The sequence below is a fragment of the Plutella xylostella genome, chromosome 28 (assembly GCF_932276165.1).
Source record: "Plutella xylostella chromosome 28, ilPluXylo3.1, whole genome shotgun sequence".
Classification (NCBI taxonomy): domain Eukaryota; kingdom Metazoa; phylum Arthropoda; class Insecta; order Lepidoptera; family Plutellidae; genus Plutella; species Plutella xylostella.
This window is the reverse complement of record NC_064008.1, coordinates 318,075-331,121: the sequence shown is the minus strand read 5'-3', so window position 1 is coordinate 331,121 and position 13,047 is coordinate 318,075. Positions and strand designations below refer to the sequence as shown.

At 35.5% G+C, this 13,047-nt stretch overlaps 1 protein-coding gene across 1 annotated transcript in view; it reads right to left on the bottom strand.

Annotated features, from left to right (window-relative positions):
- The window catches only part of LOC105387679 (flocculation protein FLO11), a 43,620-nt gene extending 31,374 nt beyond the window's left edge, over positions 1-12,246 (bottom strand). Inside the window, exon 1 of the mRNA XM_048631250.1 lies at positions 12,020-12,246. The gene's annotated coding sequence lies outside the window, so the exon portion shown is untranslated. The remainder of the gene's footprint in view (positions 1-12,019) is intronic.
- Between the last annotated feature and the right edge of the window lie 801 nt (positions 12,247-13,047).

Genomic DNA, 13,047 nt, shown 5'->3' with positions numbered 1-13,047 from the left:
ATTGTTTAAACCCGCACACCCAAAAATACCACCACCAGACAAACACACCATTAAAACAAATTAAATGTAGGTCTCGAACACAATGGCTACAATTAGCACACAGTCCCGGCCGGAGTCAAACCCACGACCGCCGAATGGGAAGGTCACGTCACTTGCAACATCTGAGCCCACGCGCCTCAGTGAGAGAGGTTATGTGTGTGTATGTAGTTATGTGATGGATTGTTCCGTTCCTTTGTTTGTTTTGTTTTAATTGTTTGGGCGGATAGGTGTTGGAGTATAGGGAGTGTAGTATTTTTTTAGAAAGTAATTTTTATTATAGGTGACGTAGTAACGTCATAGTGATATACTTAATGCCCATTTGCATCATAAATTCATGGATAAAATTGTAGTTATTGTTATTTTTTTTTGATTATACATAACATATTCCGCTTTGCATAGTTTACGAGAAACGACGACGACGCACAATCCTTAAACTTAATTAAATTAAAGTAATTTTATTAAATAGACCACCGCATAAACGTTTAACTATGAAAAATAAATCCGCCTATAGTAAACCGAGGTGCCCAGTTCCTATTATAGAGTTGTGTGTAAATTATTCTGATTTATTCTAATGATCCCTTCACATAACCATGAAAACAACTCATAAACTCAATAATGCTAAGTATAACGCCCGCACCACAATATCAGAAGTGATGCAGTTTAGGTTTAACTTTGATTCAAAGTGACATACCATTTCTGACCCTAATAATGAGTCATTAAAACCAAATGTAGGTAATATGACCACAATAAAACCACTCTTATTACTATTCTATCAAGAGGTATGAAGAAATGAATAGTATTATCTGCCGGCCGGCACGGTCTCGCTCGCTGTATTTTTTTGTGATCGTATGTTAAGGTGCTAGAATACTTTTGCTTATATGGCTTATACCTACTTATATTGTATGACTACGTTAATCATTACCTAAAAATAACTTGTATGGTAGATTAAAATCGCATCACACACAAACCTTTGAAGGCTTATGTGGTGTTGTATACTGTTAATTTATATGTACCAATATGTGTTTGTTAATAAATAAATAAATAAATAAATAAAATGAAAATAGAAAAAAAATAGTAGGGTTTTGTAGAAGAAGAATTTGTTACAATGAGTTACATTAAACAGTAGGTGTTGCACTTGAAATAACTTCAACTAAGTATATTAAATGTATATAAGTAATTGTGTTTCAACAGTACGCCTATGCAAGGGAACTGCGGGGGCTTTTAATTGTTAAGTAACAATTAAGTAGGTAGAGTTGTTATTAGAATTGTTAAGTATGTCTTAATATGGAGAATTTAATTATCAGTGAAAGAAAATACCTCAATTGTAGATATATAAAATTCAAGTATGAATGTAATACTCGTAGTTATTTACTAATATGAAATTTGAAATATTTCATAAAGTAAAATAAATGTACCATTACATAATACACAAAAGGTGACTAGTTGTTTCAACCTATTATATGTACATCAAGAAACTCTTGCTATGTTTCTAACTATCACATCTAGGTAAGATAATTGAATATCAGTGTCCGAACTCATAAGAAAATTGAGTATCAGTTGTCCACACACATTAGACAATTGAGTATCAGTTGTCCGCGCACATTAGCCGGCGCGGCGTGTCGCAGGAAGCTGCAGGAAAGCGCTCATTCCGTCACTTCTCGCTCCGGCCATGTCGCAGTACTCACGGTGCAGCCATGTCGCCGTGCAGCGAGGAAAGCGGGGAAAGTGGCAAATAACCGTAGCTCTGCGGTCTACAGTGCTGTGGATGCTGGTGGATTCGCTTTTATTCAGTTTTTACTTATTTACTTGTATGGATGATCAGTGTTAAGAGATGGTATGGATAATTATGATACATTAGAACGTATCATGTAATTTATGTTATCAAGAACAAAATATCAACATTTGCCCCTCCTCACTTAGCTTATGCCCGAGACAGGGAATTAACATTTAAAAAAAAGGAGTAAAAAACAAAAGAAAACGTATAATAATAATTGATATTATTCATACTAATGAAACTTTTGGTGCAATACATATTGTAAGTCAATACTTAGAATCAAATAAAAGACGCATGGATAGATAGCAACATAATAATATGTAATATGAATATGAGTGCGTACTACGAGCGTCGTCGTAGCGCCATACAAAAGACATCAACGCGATGCCTGAATGTAAGTTCTGTCACTGTTATCATTATCTACTGAAATAACGAACGGTTTTTATTACTTTTTATTATTATTACTATTATCATGTCATTCTGTATTGCCTATTTATAACAAAATTATACGTTTACAAAGGGTGCAATTGATGCTAGAACATAAGTATGACAAAAATATGTATTGTGACCATTATTTTAAACAACAAAACATTTTTGGTAAACCAAAACATTGCGATTAATCTTCACTCCAATATCAACTGTGAACCTACAAGCATGTAAGTATGTGTGTTCACATACAATATACAATGGCCCGACCATAGACACTCCTAGACAGGTAATTGACTTGTCTATGAGCAAACAGAGGAAACAGCGCAGGATATACTCACAACCCATTCAATTCATACTAGTTCATTGTGTACCACCACAGCTTTATACTACCTTACAGTGCCTACAGTAGAAACTGTAACAATACGACTTGGCCTTCGCTTCTCACTTAGCTTAGGGAGTGATCACACCGATATAAGTATTTATGTAAACGATAGGGCTTATTTTCGTGCGAAATTATTGGCTGCCCACGTTTTTTACAATGCTCTCTGTATTTTGTCACCTCAATGATATCGTTTAGCTTATTTTTAAAAGCTCTAAATACATCTAGTTATCACTGCTAGTAACTATATACGGCTAGTTACATTACCGTATTAATATGTTTTTAAAGCAAAACAAAAAGATAGTTGATCGCTGTGAGGTTACCTAAGACTATCTCTTACCTACTTACCTTGTATAGCTTCGAAGTATCGAACAAACCGTCGACGAACCGTGCTATCGGAGAAGAGTAATTCGGAAAACGATTCGGAGCTCAAAAAAATTATAAGTACATAACAATATACTGAGATATTGTGAAAAAACCTTTATTGGTCTCCAATCACTTTATTACGAGTGTCGTATGGCAAGTTATGAGTTAATTATAGACGACGTTTTTTATAAGTTATGGTGATGGATCCGGATGTAAGAACGAATACAAATATCAAAGTGTTCTTGAATATGTTTTAAAAAATCTGGATAAATTTATTCCCTTAAATACATATCGCTCAGTGTCATAGAGACAAAACTTTAAAATCAAAGAATTATTTTTGTTAAGGAGGATATTGAGAAATAAAAACCTGCAATACTTACATACAATATTCTTGAAAATAATAATTTCTACATCTGATAAACTGTATTTGATTAATGAAAGTCAGTAGAAAATCGAAAGCAATCTTGAAATCCGAATAGCTGATTATCATTAATGAATATTAAGTTCAATACTTATTGCAGGAAATCCCTGCCTTTCAATTATTTATGACTCAATAAAATGTTCAATGCATGTAGGGAGGAATTTTATCAGCGATCCAGCTGAAAGCAAGTCAAAGTAAGTACTGTAGGTAGATAGTTAGTAACTACTAGTTATAGTACTATACGAAACTTCCTCTGTTAAAATAATATTTCTAATAACAAACATTGATAACTTTGTAAGTCTAGTGTTTTTTTTAAAGTACAATAAATACTAACTACACAATTTTTAATAGAATACTTACTTGAGTATTTCAGGTTCGTTGACGTTCATTTATCTGGCTCACTGATAAATTTCAACCTTTACATTCGGTGCATTGCTCTTGTGTAACGAACGGATGTGAACTAAGCAACAGAGCCTTTTTCCGGCTTCAGCTGAATTTTATTCAATTATACCAATAAAAAGAACTATTTCGACATTTTTGATGTTTTACAAATGTTTATCAATAAATAAAGCACTAAATATAGCATAAAAGTATAGAGTTACTAAACTAAGTACTATAAATATCGTTTGGTATGGTAGTAAACCGGCATCTTTCACACTCGTTAGTCCGTTGCGAAATAGCCGCTACTGCGAATCACCTAAATATTCGTGCTACTGCAGTAATGCAGCTTTAGGGTGCAAATTGGATGTTGGCGACATGCGGTTTTAGCCCACGTGTCGCAACTTGTATCACGATGTCTTTACTGTATTCTATGAATTTCGACTGACGTTAAGTCGAGCTTCATGTCGCTAGCCACCAAATCAACCCTTTTATAAACAATAACAAAAGAAGGTGCATAATAAGTGAAATTTTATTTTGAATTAGTTGGGTTAGAAGATTTGTGACTATCCGTTGGTACAATGGTTGTTATAAGGTTGAACTTATGTAGGTTTGAAAGCAAAAAAAAACCATCTGTTTGTATAGGTATCTGTACATATTCATGCGGAAACTATTAAGATTTGTTTTTTGTATGTGATTTCCTATTTTTTGTTTTTTTTTATCAAAAAATTAACCCTTTACAAACTGGTTGCACCATGACATGTCTGCAACCTATATAAATAATATAATAGGTATATTATGTAATGTCGTCCTCTACCTATTTACACCTTAACGCTTTCGCGTGACTAACTAAGCAGGTTGTCAAACTGCATTTTTCAGTAATTTTTTTGATCAATCTGTTTAATAATCACACGAGCAATTTGTGCAACGAATCAATCAACATAATTGTAAGTGAAATAATGAACAACATTAGTTAATGCGCAGGAAAAACAGTCGGCGAAGTGCGAAGTTAAATAGGATGTTTCGTAAGGATTTTACGACTTGTTTTATTAGTAAAGTAAAATTATAAACAAATAAATAATGTGGTGTCAAAAAAAATTGGATTAGTCACAATATGAACTAAAATCAATGATTAATTAAAAAATTCTAAGTGCCCATACCTAAATCAAAATTAACTCGAAAATATACGATCTGACTAACCTTTCCAAATGAATTGGATACAGAATTATAACGAGGCCTATTTACGAATTTTACCTTATCATTGAATATCTAAATATTTACACTTTTAGATTGCAGATGTAAGTGATCATTGCTCAACTGTACATAACTCACGTACATCCACTGATAGACCATCGGGCACATCCAAAAAAGCAACATTTCGCATAAAAACTAGCGACTCATGTTACATATCACCTGTCCGCGCGCGAATGTGGAAACTCTTTTGTTCTACTAAACTACATCTTAGTATGTATGTAGATCTTTTCATCTCCGCCCGATCTCACGCTTTGCACGCGACATGCACGCTGCAATCTAATCACCACCTTGCGGCTTAGATAACAAGGATCATGCAATACGCAGCAGAGATTTTCAATACTCAAATACTGTTGCATATCAGACAGAGGATTTTCGGCTTTATTCAGATAGCAATAGAAGTGCTGGCAAGTTTTAGTTTGTGGTTGGAAGTGTATTGTTGTATTAGCATCTAAATCACACCGTAAAGTCATTGACTTGTATTTTTATATCGATTTAACTTTTTTTGCACTCGGATAGATCAGTATTGTATGCCGACACTTAGGTTACAATAAGGTAAGTGTAAGTGGCGATGGCAGGTTCACAAGTCGCATACCCAGTGAACCATACGACAATCAGAAACATGGTCTTTAATTTGTCTTGAGAAAAGCCTTAATTACCGATAATACTTATATATCATTGGATCTTATCAATAATGGAACTAACTTAATAATATGTACAATATTACTCAGATTTTTACGCTCTTTCATCAGTGAATAATCTGAAAAATATTTTTTTGTGATCTAACAAAATTGCTTTATGCAGTTTATCTAAAGTAAATGAGTTTTCAGTGGCAATCATTTATAATGGCAATAGGCTCCCACGGTCACCCAACAAAAACCGCATCTACTTTACATAACTAGGTACTTAGACTAATCGCACGAAACAGTACAAACAAAACCGAAGATCGGGACAAAAATAAACAACACCTGTTGCAAAATGCCGAAACGCAGATTATACCATAACATTACGTTGCCGGCGGAGACCAAAAAAGCGTTCACTTTCACAGAAAGAAAAAGAAAGTTGTCACCGGAACCTGTTCCAAGCGCGAGGCGCAAAATGTCGCAACCCGGATATCTGAAAACGCATTTTTGAGAAAATTCACGCTTACGCACTTCGCCTTTGCGACCGGTTTTTCTTGTTTCGTTTGCATTTTGATAGTGGTCAGTGTTGCACTGTAACTATGACTAGACTAGATGGTGCCTATTTATTTAGATATCTGAATTAAGTGTTAGGGAATTTGTGAATATACGGCTTACTGAAGTGATGATTCTAGCATTCACATAAGAAAAGAAGGCAACACTTACCCGACATATCATATAGAAACTGTCACGACTCACGATCACCAACTTAGGTACACATATAATATAATATAAAAATATGGAGAAGGAACGGGATCACGCGTCTTAACCATACACGAAGCACAGGGATTGACGTACGAATCCGTCATTATCATAAAAACAAAAGATAAAATAAAGTTGCACGATAGCATACCTCACGCAGTAGTGGCGCTGTCGAGGCACACCTCCGCCTGCACCTACTATGCGGATGACACCGAGGACGCTATCGGCAACCTCGCTAAAACGGCAATTACAGCACCGAAGAAACGGATCCTCGAGTACAACCTAAAGATGGCAATAAAAAATCGGGACAAAGAGGTCGTTGCCCAGCAATCAAGGCTTTTGGCAACGCAAAATGGAGCGGAATAGGAGAATTTTGATTTTAATTTTATATTGACGGCCAAACCGTATTGCATGTATTTTATAGTTTTGTTATGTATAGTATATAGCATGTATTGTATAGTTTTGATATGTAGGTATTGTATAGTATATCATGAATTAATATTATCTGTATAAGAACTAACCAATAAAATTAAGATAGTTTTAAGAACACTGTCACACATTAACACCAGGCAAAACAACAGCGATGACAAAAGGAGTGTGTGGCCACTGACAGGCGTCTGTTAAGTTCTCTGAAGACAGCTGACACTGGCCCTACCCTTCAAATGTTTGTTGCCATTATAATTGTAAGTGTGACTGTGTGAAACAAAGAAAAAAAAAAAAAAAAAAAAAAAACAAGAAATGCACAACTGGGGGTTTTTAGTCGGTTAAAGGCCGACACTACCTGGGTCCCCTTCCCAGGTGTCTGTGTAGATTTTCCTCCAGGAGTGCAAAAAAAATAAATTATTAATAATATATAGGTATATATATATAAAAGATAAAATATATATATTATAAGCTTCCACATTGAGTAGTGAGTAGTTAAAAGATGAAGATAAAAAACAACCAAACTCTCACAATATATTGATCTCTCAAAAAGGCACGGACATAAAGTCTGTGGAGTGATAATAAAATCTTAAAAAAAAAAAAAAAAAACATATAATATAATAATATGAACTACATAGTAGTATGTAGTGCTATAATCGACTGATCAATCTACACAACATTCATCAATAAACCAATCCTCAATAATAAATGAAAATGGTTTACACTTCAAAACATGTGATACCTATACAGTCAACGTTGCAGAAGGCGTCATTAAGGTTCTTTAAGAGTAATTTGATGATTTTGTTAATGTATTTTTAAATTGCCAACTCCTAGTCCTCATACTTCTATCCAGTCGTGTTAATGCATACAATATTACTGACTATGACTACTACTGACCGTCCCGCCTCTCTCTAATGCGGCTCTATTTAGTCTTCACCGCTGCACCGGGGAGATTCGCTATCTGCATTATTTGAGTTGCACAAACTGAGCTTAGCTACTATGTACCTAACTCAATTTACATTTTATTTAGGTAATTACAATACCACTAACCGAAACCTTCGATTTGATGAAACTTAGCATATAGACGGGAAGCTGATTTTTTGGATTAACATATAGGATAACTTGGGTTAACGAATAGGATAACTTTGATTAACATATAGGTTTTCTTTTTGTCCCGTAATTCCCACGGAAAAATCTTTTAAAATCGTAAGAAAAGCAAGTTAATTCTTTATACGTTTGTCGATAAACACGCTACTTGCCTTTCTGATGATGATGTTTAGGCTCTACGACGAATAGCTAATAAATAAAGGTACTAACCCAAGCCAAATCAGTGGCAAGGAATGTCGATCCCTACAGGCCGCTTACAGAAGCGTATTGCCAACAACCACCGAACCAGTTAGAGACTCGACAAGCCCGAACTCCGAAAACGTGTAAATTGTGAAAATAGAAATATCACTCTTACGTGATACAACCAGTGGTGAGGTAACAGTACCTTATATACTTGTGTTACTACATAATGTATGTGATAATTTCGTGTGTTAGATGTGTGGTGTTAGCGTTGATACTTTCTCTCTAATATGTATCTATTGTCGGTTTAAATCATGTGAATTGGAAAGAGTTTTTGAGTAGAACATAATACATAGAACGGACTTGTCTGAAAATAATGTAAATTCCTTACATAATGTTATTTTCAAGTACAAAGTATTACATAAAGGTGAATCTTAAGTTCCCACTATTCACTATATACGTCTCTGTTATACTGTACTACTCTAACTGTAAAGTTCTTTTTCTTCTTTTGGTACCATCTCCTATCAGAGGTCGGCGATCATCTGGCTTATTCTTTCCTTCGAGACTGCTGCTCGGAACAAGGATGTGGTGTCACTGTTGTACCTCTCTCTAACTCTAAGGTTACAAACTCCCAAATCTAGACAATATCTTAGCTCAGGCGGTAGTGGACCTGCTTGCGGAGCTCGAGTTTGAATCCCGTCCTGCGGCCTCTACACGGGTTCGTTATCAACGTCGATAAAATCTCGTTTAATGTGCATACCACCAATCGCCGTATTTATGGCGAATCGCGATATAGTGATGTTTATCTACGTCAAAAACGAACCCGTGTAGCGGCAGCTGTGATTATTATAATTTATACATACTCATAACACATTTTTGTCCCAATTCCGCTACAAATCTACCAACAATTACCCTCACAGTTTCACTGGCGCGGCGCCTGGTTGCCAAGTGGAGTGTGCAGTGGAAGCGACCGCCGCGGCGTTGTACTGGCATTGTTGATTGCTGGTTATGTGTAGGACATAACGGCCGGCCGTCAACAGTCATAAGTCAAAGAATAGAATAGAGAAACACACCACACACACATAGGCGTCCTGGATTAACATAATTATTAAAAACCTTTAAGGTGAAGCGAAGCTCGCGGGAATAGCTATACATATTATGATGACCATACTTATGTTTGTATGACGATGATCCCTAAAGGGGAAGCTAGGGGAAACGCGCAAGCCACCCGCTTTTTAGTCAAATTGTTGAAAGATTCAGATCCAATGCCGTATCCAATTTTATCATAAAAATGTTATCCTTAGCTTTTTTTAAACGTAAAATACTTCATTGTAATTTTTATTTATAAAGTTATTTGCCATTTATCTAAATTGTTACTGTTAAGTTGGCCAATATGTTATAGCTAACGTGCCAATACTAATTGCGATATAAATGTATTTATTTGCCAATACACTGGTACTCCTACTATGTAGTGTGTGCAATTGTATGCGTCAATCACACCTGTACTGTTGCCGATAAATATTCATGAATGAATGTTATCGGTTCAACTATTGAATTTAGATCTCAGATTATACTTTATTAATGAAATCAGGGACACGTTTATAGTTATGGGTTGCGTTTAAATTAGACATTATCGTAACTGAAGATAAACCTACGACAGTTATGGAAAATCATCATACGTTGACTCCTCTTTTTCGATCAAAGGGTTAGGAAGTCACAACTATCAAAACGTGTTAAATTCGAGACGGTATAATATGTTTATGAAGACGAAAGATTTGTACTTATATAGGCTCCATAACTACAACAATTATTTTACCAACACACTACACACAACAAGCTACATTATCCCTGAGAGCTACAAGATACTTTTTATCCCAGAAATCCCACGGGGATCCCTGTAAACGCGATGTGAACCACTGAAAAGCTAATGATCATCTTTTGTTGATGTATTGAGGCAATGCCCTTGAACTGAGAGAGAAAGTGGCTTCTAACACAAGTGGTTTGAGGTTCTAAACACAAACAAGGAAGTTTGAATGCTAACTATTATTGCAGGTTTCTATTTACCTTGTCAATAACTTTATGAGAGGAAGGTGTATCTATCTATCTATGAAATAATAAACATAAACTTAGGTATGTACCTATATTCTATTGTGTAAGTTTTGCGTAGGTATGTCATTGAAAGTGACTCCAATCTTCAATTTAATGTCTAACTGCCTACAAAGCTACCTCACCTAGGGTTGGACTGATCCGCATATTTATAGTCACTCTGTGGGCTATGGAATGAGCTTAGGAGTTCTCTGAAGGACCACATTAGCAATGTAATAACTTATCACATAAATAATGTTACCGACATAGCTACTAAAGCCTGTAAGCTGAAGTGAGAGTGTACTGTCACTTCAGTCGGTCATATCTGCCGAAGAACTGATGAACGTTAGCGTTCATGAGTTCTCGAGTGGAGGCGACAAATAGGGAAACGTATCCCATTGTGGGGCTCCTCAGCCTACCCAACCGAGGACTATAGACAGGCATCAGGTAGTGGCTGGATGAGGAAGACCGAGGACAGAATGTTGTGGCAGTGCTTGGGAAAGATCTATGTATAGCTGTGGACAATTACTGGCCGAAGATGATGACTTATTCCAACAAAGGTGACCTCAAGTTCCGCTTCTCAAATTTCTTTGAACAATCGTCAGTTAAACTCGAGACCTGATGTTTGTGTTTACTAAACAAGAGTATACGCTACTGTATGCAGAGCATTGTTATGTACCTATATCTAGACGATCTAAATCTATGGGTCTTCATGTTAGTTTCATGCTATTGCTACAGTCTTAAATGAAATGGAAGCTGAAACGTATCCTCTGCAATTAATTATCTATCTCCAGGCAGATGTACAGGTGTAGTGATATCCAGGACTGAGCATTGTGATTGATGGGCAACTGTGAGGAAGAGTATTATACTTGCATGATTGGTTCAAGAGGAATGCATTTTACCATGCTCATTTATATATGTCGCAGCCATCTGGTTTAATCTCCTGTTTGATTGAACCGCTAGCCCGTTCATTGGATGACGCTATTCAGTTGTATGACTAGGCCGAACGTTGAACGGGCCAACTAGTTAGCGGACTTAAAATCAGTCAGGTGGTGAATAAAACAAATATGGCGTCTAACAGCGAACAGCTGACACAAAAATTCAAATTCAAATTCAAATTAAATTTATTTGCATAAACACAGGTTAGTTTTACAATGGTCTTATATATTATGTAAGTTAGAAAAAGCACTTGTATTGTTATTTTTTGCAAATAAATTAGCTTTAAAGTGTGTTATTTATGTTAAAATAGTGTGACAACATGGATTTACCTATTATTACACCGCCGGCGGATAGATTCAAAGAAACAACAACAATATCAAGGTACGTTTATTGTTATTGTTTAGTTAATTTGTGAGATAAGAGCTTTGTAATATAGTCTTTTTGTTGACTCTTGTCTGGTCATGTTCATCCTAACCAGACATTACAAAGTTGCTATACTATATCCCATTTAACGACTTCGCTGAATAACGTTCAGTCAAGACGTTGGACGTTACAGTCAACCACTTGACGAGTTGTTCTTTAGTCATTCAACTGAGTAGCGTCATCCAATGAACGGGCTAGCGGTTCAATCAAGAGATTAAACCAGATGTCTGCGACATATACATGTTCTACCGTGCGTGAAGCTAAAAGGACCGCACGCGCACGTAGGTGCGTGAAATTGTTGAGGTGATTTAAAGATGCTGTAGCTATTAAGAATTAAACGTAGACCTTATAATATAACGTATAAAAAATATGGCTAATTCGTAGTCTAACTTAATACTCTAAAATTTACATAATTAGAAATGTATAAAAAATATTAAACTCACCTTTAATTATCGGCTATGAATCCCAGTCTCCAGTCACAGGTGCAGATAGCAATAAAAATAGTCCAGCACTTTCTCCTTACGAAAATCCGAAAAAACCCTCAAACTAGAGTAAAACTTTAAGCAAAAGCTTTAAAAAACGACCGCTCTCGTCGACTGAAGCACATTTTCCTTTAAACAAAAATGGTTCATCTTTGCACTTTGAAAAAAACTGAAATATTTTTTTAATGTTTTTTTTCTTTTTTTAATAGTTTAAGGCCGCGTGCGTTCGCGTATGCCGTTGCCGAGATACTGACTGCGCTTGCCTAGAGCCTCGGTGTCGACTGACTCGCCTACACCCGTGGAGAGAACAGGTAGGCACTCGTATGTTGAGAAATATTTCATCGAAATAGTAAATTTTCGGTAATTGTCAAACGTTAGTTAATAGGTTCACGGCTAATGAGAGGTGTTGGGCAACGCCGTGTGATGTGACTATTGAATAATGTTTTATAATAAGACAATATGGATTTCGTTTGACTGATTGGTGTTTCGTAATTTGTAATTGAGATGTTTAGTATTAATTATCATCATTATGAGTCAAGGTGGTTCAAGGTAAAGGTTAACTAATATTATAGCTATTCAGGGTAAACAAATTTTGATTTATCAGGATTTCCGTAAGGAGATATTTTTTCTTAAACCTACCTAACCGAATTATGAAAGTTAGTCATAAGTACAATGTGTTATAAATAGCTGCACAATAAAGGTACCAAATATACCAAAATATAGGTACTTAAAGAAGTTCTAAAATATCGTATAAAATAAGTTATTTTAATATGATTATAACATATTATTTATATAGGTCATCATAAAGTTATATTTACTGCAATCATCTGTTGAATGACAAAAAATGCGACCCTTTCCCACCATCAAGACATTTTTTATTCTTCCTGTGCCTGACCCTTTAATCTATAAAAAAAGGTATGAAGTTGATTCAAGATGATTGTGATTTTTTGTGACGGAAATTTACTATTTTTTTAACGCAACGGAAATAC